Source organism: Strix uralensis, chromosome 6 (genome assembly GCF_047716275.1).
Source record: "Strix uralensis isolate ZFMK-TIS-50842 chromosome 6, bStrUra1, whole genome shotgun sequence".
In the NCBI taxonomy this organism is placed as follows: domain Eukaryota; kingdom Metazoa; phylum Chordata; class Aves; order Strigiformes; family Strigidae; genus Strix; species Strix uralensis.
In genome coordinates, this window is record NC_133977.1 from 16,179,861 (window position 1) to 16,187,719 (window position 7,859).

A 7,859-nucleotide genomic window follows, 5' to 3' on the forward strand; every position below is an offset into this window, starting at 1 on the left:
TTTCTCCTACTTGTGCACTGCCTTCACCTTCTTCTATTACTTGTTTGCTGGTGGTAATATCTAATGCAACAGCCTTATATTGCCATTTACCATTTATCCTTTTGGCTGAAGCATCCGTAAAACAGATGTTTTCTGTGGTTGTACCCTCAGTGAGGGGCAGTGCATCCAGAATGGGTGAAGGTTTAAAAGGCTGTTGTAATACTAAAGGATCTGTGTTTATGGGCAGCTGTAATTTGAAAATCTTAGTGTGTCCTTCAATTAATTGCATAATTTCTGCAACTCCTGTTAGGTAGGCATACCATTTTCTGATAGAGGGTTTTTGTGCAATTCCTTCTGGGGAAACAGTCCCACTTAGGATTGCTTCTAGTAAATTAAATGGTCCACTAGTTTGCACGGGTTGTCCCTGATGTATTTTCTCAACTTGTTTTAACTGCTTGGACTAAAGATAAAAGTCCCTTTTCCCATTCAGATTATTGTTGTTTTGTTTCTTTAAATGCAGTTGAGCTAAACAATAAAGGTCTTTTTGGCCCATCAGGGCCAGTTTGGAACAGGTTACAGTAAGTAGAGTGTTTGGAGAAACCCCATTTGGCTGTAATAGGGTGGCAGGGGTGACTGGTGCCAGTGACTGATATGTTTTTAATTCTTTGTTAGAGTTTTGTCCACCTTTTTATGTCCTCGTTTCCACTCCCAGGTTTGCCCTTCCATAAGAGTGAGTATAGTGGATGGGAAATTATAGAAAGTCCAGGTACACGCTTTCTCCAGTGTCTTAAAGTTCCCGTTAATTGTTGTAGCTCCTTCCTTGATCGGGCATTTGCAGCTCTTTGATTTTTCTTGAGGTATCTGAAGGAATCACTGCACTGCCTGCTATCAACCAAGTACCTAAAAATTTTACTTCTTTACTTGGTCCCTGACATTTTCTGGGTGGAATCTCAATTTCTGCTTTATTTAGTGTTTGCCGTGCTGCTGCTGCCGCTGCTTCCCCCATCTTCTCAGGGGAAGTTCCCCCAATCAGAATATCATCTATACATTGGTACAGTTTCACACCTTGGGGGAATGAGACTGTCTGTAGAAGTTCAGCAAGTTCATGAACAATTGCGGGTGAATGTTTATACTCCAGTGGGAGTCTGTTAAAGGTATATTGTATTCCCTCCAAAGTGAAAGCAAACTTCACTTTATCCTCCTCCTTTAAGAGAACCATAAAGAACATATCCTTCACATCTCGCGCCGCCATCCATGGGTGTACATCTGCTTGCAAAGTAGCTGTTAAGTTTACAGTGTTTGGAACAGCAAATGGGGCTGTACTGGCGCTCAGGCGCTGATAATCAATTGTTAAACGCCACCTCCCGTCCGGTTTCCGAACTGGCCAGACAGGTGAGTGATACGGGGAGTGGGTTCTGGAGAGAATTTGTCGTTTCTCCAAATCAGCTATGATTTCAGAAATTTCATTTCGTGCCGCAGCAGAGATGGGATATTGCAGCACGTTGGTAATTTTTGAACCAGAGAGCGCAGGGGCTGAGCGAAGTACCCGCGCTGTCGCCCCCGGTGTTTGCCGGGGCTGGGGCCAGTGCCCGAGCCGAAGGAGCACACGCTGCCGCTCGGCAGTGCCAGGGCCGGCCCTCTGAAACATCCAAACCTAAAATATTTTCATGGTGATGAAAATATACTCGCAAAGCGAGTAGTCTCCATGTGCTTCTGGCCCGGGAGCCATCAATTGACCTTGGCAGCTTGGCAGTAACACTCCCCCGTTCACAACGCTCATCTTAACTCTTTGCTGTCCGGATCGCACACCCAGCTTCTCAGCACCTTATTGTGTTAGTATGGACATTTGTGCTCCCGTATTTATTAAAAACTTCACCAATTGTCTCTGAGGACAAACTGGAATTAAACTGTCATTAAAATGACAGGCAGGCCCAATCACTGTCTGGACATTACTCATTTTTTTGTTTCATGCCCTGCAATTCTTCCCTAGGGAGGAAGGGATTATGTCCCTTTCTGGGGACTGGCACCGGAGGAGTTGAAACCAGACTCAAGACAATGCCCATAGGCTGACCTGGAAGGTTGGCTCTGGGAATGCCCAGGGTTAATCCATTCCTCCATAATCCATTCCTGCATAATCCATTCCTCCCTTCTCAAGAGTCTGTTTGCCAGTTTTTAAATTTGTTTACCTTTGATGTAGTTTCTGTTCCCTGTTTCAGGGATCTTACTTTGTGATCTCCTCCCTGGGGCTTCAGGTTTTGTTCTTCAGCTGATGCATTGTCCCAGCTCATTTCAGCTGGAGTTAACAATGTCATGCATTAAATCTGCCTATGTAAGGAGTTGCTTGTGGTCATTTTGTATCTATGCAGATAACTCCTTTCCCTGTTCCATCTTTTGTAAGGCCACTAGTTACTTTTAGGTGCTCTTCAATGGCTTCCCAATTACGCCAATGGCTATGAGCCTCGTCTTAAGAGAATTTAAGATTCACTCCATGCCTCCATAAATAGTCGGTGATACTACTTGCCATCCTGCTGACTATGATTTGTTGTGGATGTAGTGATGCACTTCACTTGTAAGAGAGAAGTAGCAATATGTTTATTCATATAAACCAGCAATTTAACAAAGTTTGATAGTAGATGCAACAGTGGTTTAACAAGATTTGATGGCACGGTTCACTTGATATTTACTGCACAGAGGACAGGGTCAGGCAAAACTCTCAAGGAGACCTTCCCGTTGAGTCACAAGGTTCAGAATGGACACTCATGCCTTCTAAACTCCTTCTTAGAGAGGAGTCTAGGTGCGGCTGGATCCATTCCTAGTCCCAGACTTGGTCAACGGTTTATGTCTAAAGGATTATGTATGTGCAATCGATCCTTTATACCACTTAGCTAAGATTTCAAAGTTTAGCATGCTCTTAATCACTTACTGAGAATCCGTTGCAGCAAGAAATCTCTCAACCTTGAGGAGTAACCTTGAGAGGTGTCCCTACTCAAGGGGTGATCCTGGCGTGCAGCCTGATGCCACGTAGGAGAGCTCAACGGGCCCTGGGCTGTCTGCTACTTATGGAGTGAGATAATTGACTCATAGTCATATTTACATAGCGACTACAAAAGTTAGTTTCTTCCAAATTTGGCTTGAGTTGGGACATTGACCAGCACTGTGGTTAGGTGGACGCATTGTTCAAATTAGCCCTTGGCTATTGTATTGTCATCTGTTTTCCCCCAGATCCGCTTTGAGTAGGATACAGCCATCACAACCAGATGCATCCATTATGATGGCGGGAAGGGAACACTGCCATAATAGTCCTCGCCTTGCCCAGAGGCCCCATTCCTATAAAGTTAGTTAGGCGCTGGGCCTGGGCCCCAGCACAGCCCAGCCTGAGTTAGTAGAGAGGGGGCAAAATGCTCTTCCCTGCCCCTCCGAGACCAGTCTGCTGCCCTTCGGAGAGGCAGGGATCAAGGCGGGGACCTCACAGGCTGCTACACGGCTGAGGCCCTGAGGAGAGGCACAGGGCCCCTCAAAATGGCGCCTCTCTCCCCTCAGGTCTCCTGGCAGCAGCCGGCCTATCCCCACAGGCACCTTTTGGCACTGACTCCAAGAGCCATCCCTGCTGTGTGCCTGAGCAGCTGGAAATTATGGCAGCAACAGCAGGAGCACTAAGGATGAAGGAAGTGCAGGAGGAAATGTTCTCCTCCCCTCAGGTGGGTCCTTTCCCTGCACGTGGAAGCCATGCCACCCTCTCCCCGTACATTGATTCTGTCACCCTTCTGTCCCCATCCCATACTTCACTGTTTGGGGTCCCTCTTGCAGAGCTGGCCATGCTTTCTACTGAACCATGAGGGTTTTCTTTTCACAGTGCTGGTAACAAAAGAACTATAAAACACCACCATGTTCTTCATGGTGGGGACTGCAAATAACCCCTATCTGCTTTTCTCTCAGCGTCTGTGATGCTGGATGCCTGTACTCCCAAGCCATGGTGTGGATATAAACCAGCTACCTAGGCATCCACGGGTCACATTTCCATTAGTAAAGTTAACAGGGACAGAGCCCAGTTGTCCACGCCATTAAATTGCTGGTATGACCCTGTCAGACACCCCCCCCAACACCACCTGGGTATGACTCAGGGCTAACAGGTGTCCAAAGGCAGCCCAGACATGGGTACTGTTTTTGGAGATCATGTGGGGAGAGGTAAGAGATTTCAGTGGTGTGAGACATAAGCAATGCTGAGCCAGTCCGCCTCAGGACCAGAGAAGGCACCAGGTGTGTTTACTTGTCTGTATGAATGCCTCCAGCACTCCCACACAGCGCCATTCCCTCCAGCAGCTGCTGTTGGGCTCTTTTGATGACCACAGCGGCTGTGAGGAGAGAGCTATGGGCTCATGGGAGCTGTGTCACTGTGATCAGGTGTTTCCTGAAATTAATTGGGCAAGTGGGGTGAGAAGGTAGCTGTGTTGCTCTCTGAACATAGACCCTGGCAGCCAGGTTGCTCCGGCTTAGCGTCTCAGATATCTGCCATGGCACAGAAGCTTCAAAATGGTGGCTGTGCCAGCAGTAGCTGGGATGACTGCCAGGCTGGGCAGGCCTCTTCCTTCCCCTGTTGCTGCATGTGGCTGATGGTGCTGGGCAGCGAGGTAAGTGCATGCTCCAGAAGGAACTGCCACTATGGTGGGCAGGGTTAAAAAACATCAACAAGCTGAGCAATTTTGTTCAGCCTATGAACAAAAGACCAGCTCCTGGATAGTTGCTGCCTGACAAGCTTAGGGAGGGCAGTTTTCCCTTTCATGTTAGTGGGAATTACATTGTATGCATACCAAGGGGAGAATGTGTCCCTAATTAATTGGAAATCACTGGCAGTGAGTCAGTGTGTCAAAAGGTGTTTGGACACTTGTCCCTCACTCTTCAGAAGGGCCCCATTTCTACACAGGGAAGGGCTCGCTTGGAAGCAGCTTGAACAGATGAAAGACAACAACTCTGAGAAAATTGCCTATATGTTTGTGTCAATTTAATAGAGAAATATACACTCAGATCTAAATGCCTTCTTGATTTATTTTTGTTTTTTTTACAGAAGAGAAAGGGATGAAGAGGACACTGAAGACAAAACATGTAAAGAAAGCCTCAACTGAAGTTTGGTTTTAAATAGAGCAAGATGTTAGTGGAGGTGTATGGTGAGCTGTATGATCGGGATTTGGAAGTGCCAGATTGTACCTATACCACAGCAGACATTTAAGGTAAATTTAACTAAATATCTTCATCTTGTATTGGCTCAGTTTTAGTGATGTGCACCCTTTTTTCTTCTGTATGCTACATAGGAATCGCAAGTATGGTATTCCCATGGAATTCACTTGCTCCATGATTCTAGCAGACACACAGCAAGGTGTTAATATCTGTGTAAGACATTTTGCCTGGGTAATTCTGCTGTGAAAGGCTAATGCTGGTTTCCTCTTTCCATGGGGAGAGTAGAGATGGTCTGCTTGATAGAAGTTCAAATGTTAGCAATAAGCAGTGAGCAGAGGGTTTTTACTGATAGTAGCCAAGCCCAAGGAGGATGGTTTGAACTATCATTTGTTATTACTGAATTCTGTGCTAAATCCAGATTCTAGGAATTTACAGCCTAGTCTGCAGAGGACTCATATTGACTTTGACACCAAGTTGGGAAAGGCATCTCTCCTTAACCAAAAACAAATCCACGTAACTGTAGCTGTTGGTTGCAATACCCTTATAAGTACAGCAACCAATTTTTTCTAAGGCACAGAATGACTTCTTTACTTCGTGTGTTGATTTTTCTGAAAAGAATTTGTAAATAGTTTCAGAAAAATCCGTTATTCCAGTAGAAGGATATGACCCTCAGCTCCGTAATTTTCATTCGATTATGGTGCCAATTATCTTACAGTGTGATAGGGCTGAAAACAAGAAGAGTCTGATTCCAAAATCACTTTCTGCTCATGATGTTTTTGGTTTTGCTTTGTTTGGGGAAATATTATGGCTGGTGAACATACTAGATAAATCAAGGAGATTTATGATTCTTCCTTCACATGCCTTGTGCCTCACACCTGACCCAGAAGAACTATTTGAAATGGAGGACTAAGTCTCTGCACCACTTAAATTCAAGGCTTATTGACTATAACTGCCTTTAGCTGTGCCAAGCATCGCCAGCTGTGGAGGTGGATACACATCTGTTAAGAATCAGACTAACATCTATTCTGTGCGCTGGCAACTGTCAGTGTGAACAGGTAATCACCATCAGCATGATTACCGCTTTGTGTTGTCCCACACACATGCATATGTATTTATACATGTATTTAGGGATATTCAAGTTCTTACATTCCCTCCTGACCTTTCTGGTGGTACCATAACACAATCCTTAAGAACATTCTCCTACCCCCACCCCTATACTTAAGCGATGTGGAAGGAGGAGAGGAACAAAGCTCTTCTGAGTCTAATACTAGTGTGGTGTTAAGTTGGCCTTGTCTGCCAAGCCAGACACTCCTGTGACACTGTAAACCTGTCACTTTGGTTCAGATTCACAAGTGGAATTCAATGCATAATAACTCCCTAAACCAGGAATGATAGTATTTATCTACCACGCAGGAGTACCTGCATTAATGAGATTACCAGATTCCAAAGAGACAGAGGTCCCAGACTGACTTCCCTGGTCTCACCTGTCTGCTAATCTGTTTATAACACCATGTTGTTCCTGGTTAACATTGCCTTCAATCAAGTTATATCCTATTAAACACCAACTTCTCCTTAGTTGACTGCCAAACCATGAAGTAATATCTTCAGTGGCAACACCATGATATTCAAATACAGTAGGTGAAAGTACTGCATTACCATGGTTCTCCTCCTTCCCTGCATTGTGTTCTTTATTGGATTTGTGTGATATGTCACACAATAGCTGTCTGTGTTCTAGGAAGGGCCAAGCGTGTGCTTGTGAGCTGGGTGAGTTCTCCATCTCAGTAGGACTTGTTTCTTTTCACACAAAGACATGTAAAAGGGAGCATATGTATTTGTGTCTTGGCTGAGGCCATACAGATGTATGCTGTGTGATACTGATACATATTTTGTGATGCCAGTGCATCTTTACTCTCTCATCTGGAAACTGGAAGCAATACTAAAAATTCTTGTCAAGGGTGATTGTGAGGATCAAGCATTTTGAAGGGGGGAAGTAACTGTTAAGAATATTATTTGTTTTGCTAGTAAGCAGATTTTTTTTTTTTCTATATCCCTGAATCTCTATTGCCATAAAAGACAAAAATGTACCGTGGTTCTATAAGACTCTGAGATCAATGCTAATGCACTGTGACCTGCTTAAGAAAAAAAAGAAGATATGTATGGAAGAGGTCGTATGCTATGTATCCTTGGGAGTGCTTGAGAGCAGCATCAGTGAATACTCCAGTTTCTTCCTTTTTTGGAGAATTGTAGGGTGCAGGCGTTAAAGTTCATGGTCTGTAGATATATAGGGGAGGAAAAAGGAAATTAGGGTATTTAGGTAGCAGTTATTCAATCTGATGTTTTTGGAAAAGAAGTCATCTTCAAAGAGAGGAAGATGTTAAGTTCCAGTGTGTCTGAGCAGATAGATTTTTATGGATCACTCTTCAGGGCTGAATAAAAAAAAAAATTCCCTTTTCTGAAAAGTTAACTGTAGCCTGTTGTCTGATCTAAAGACCATTAAAGCTACTAGGCAGGTTTTCAAATTAAATTTAGACTGCAGAATTTAGACTGCGACCTTAATTCTCAGTTCTGAGTATGGAGATTTTTGATTCATGCCAAACTTTTTTATTTTGTTATACAATAAAATAGATTTAAAAAAAAAAAAAAACCCACAACAAAAGTGCTAAAAGACAGCCAATCTAATTATAATATTTCTGTTGGCACCCATTCTT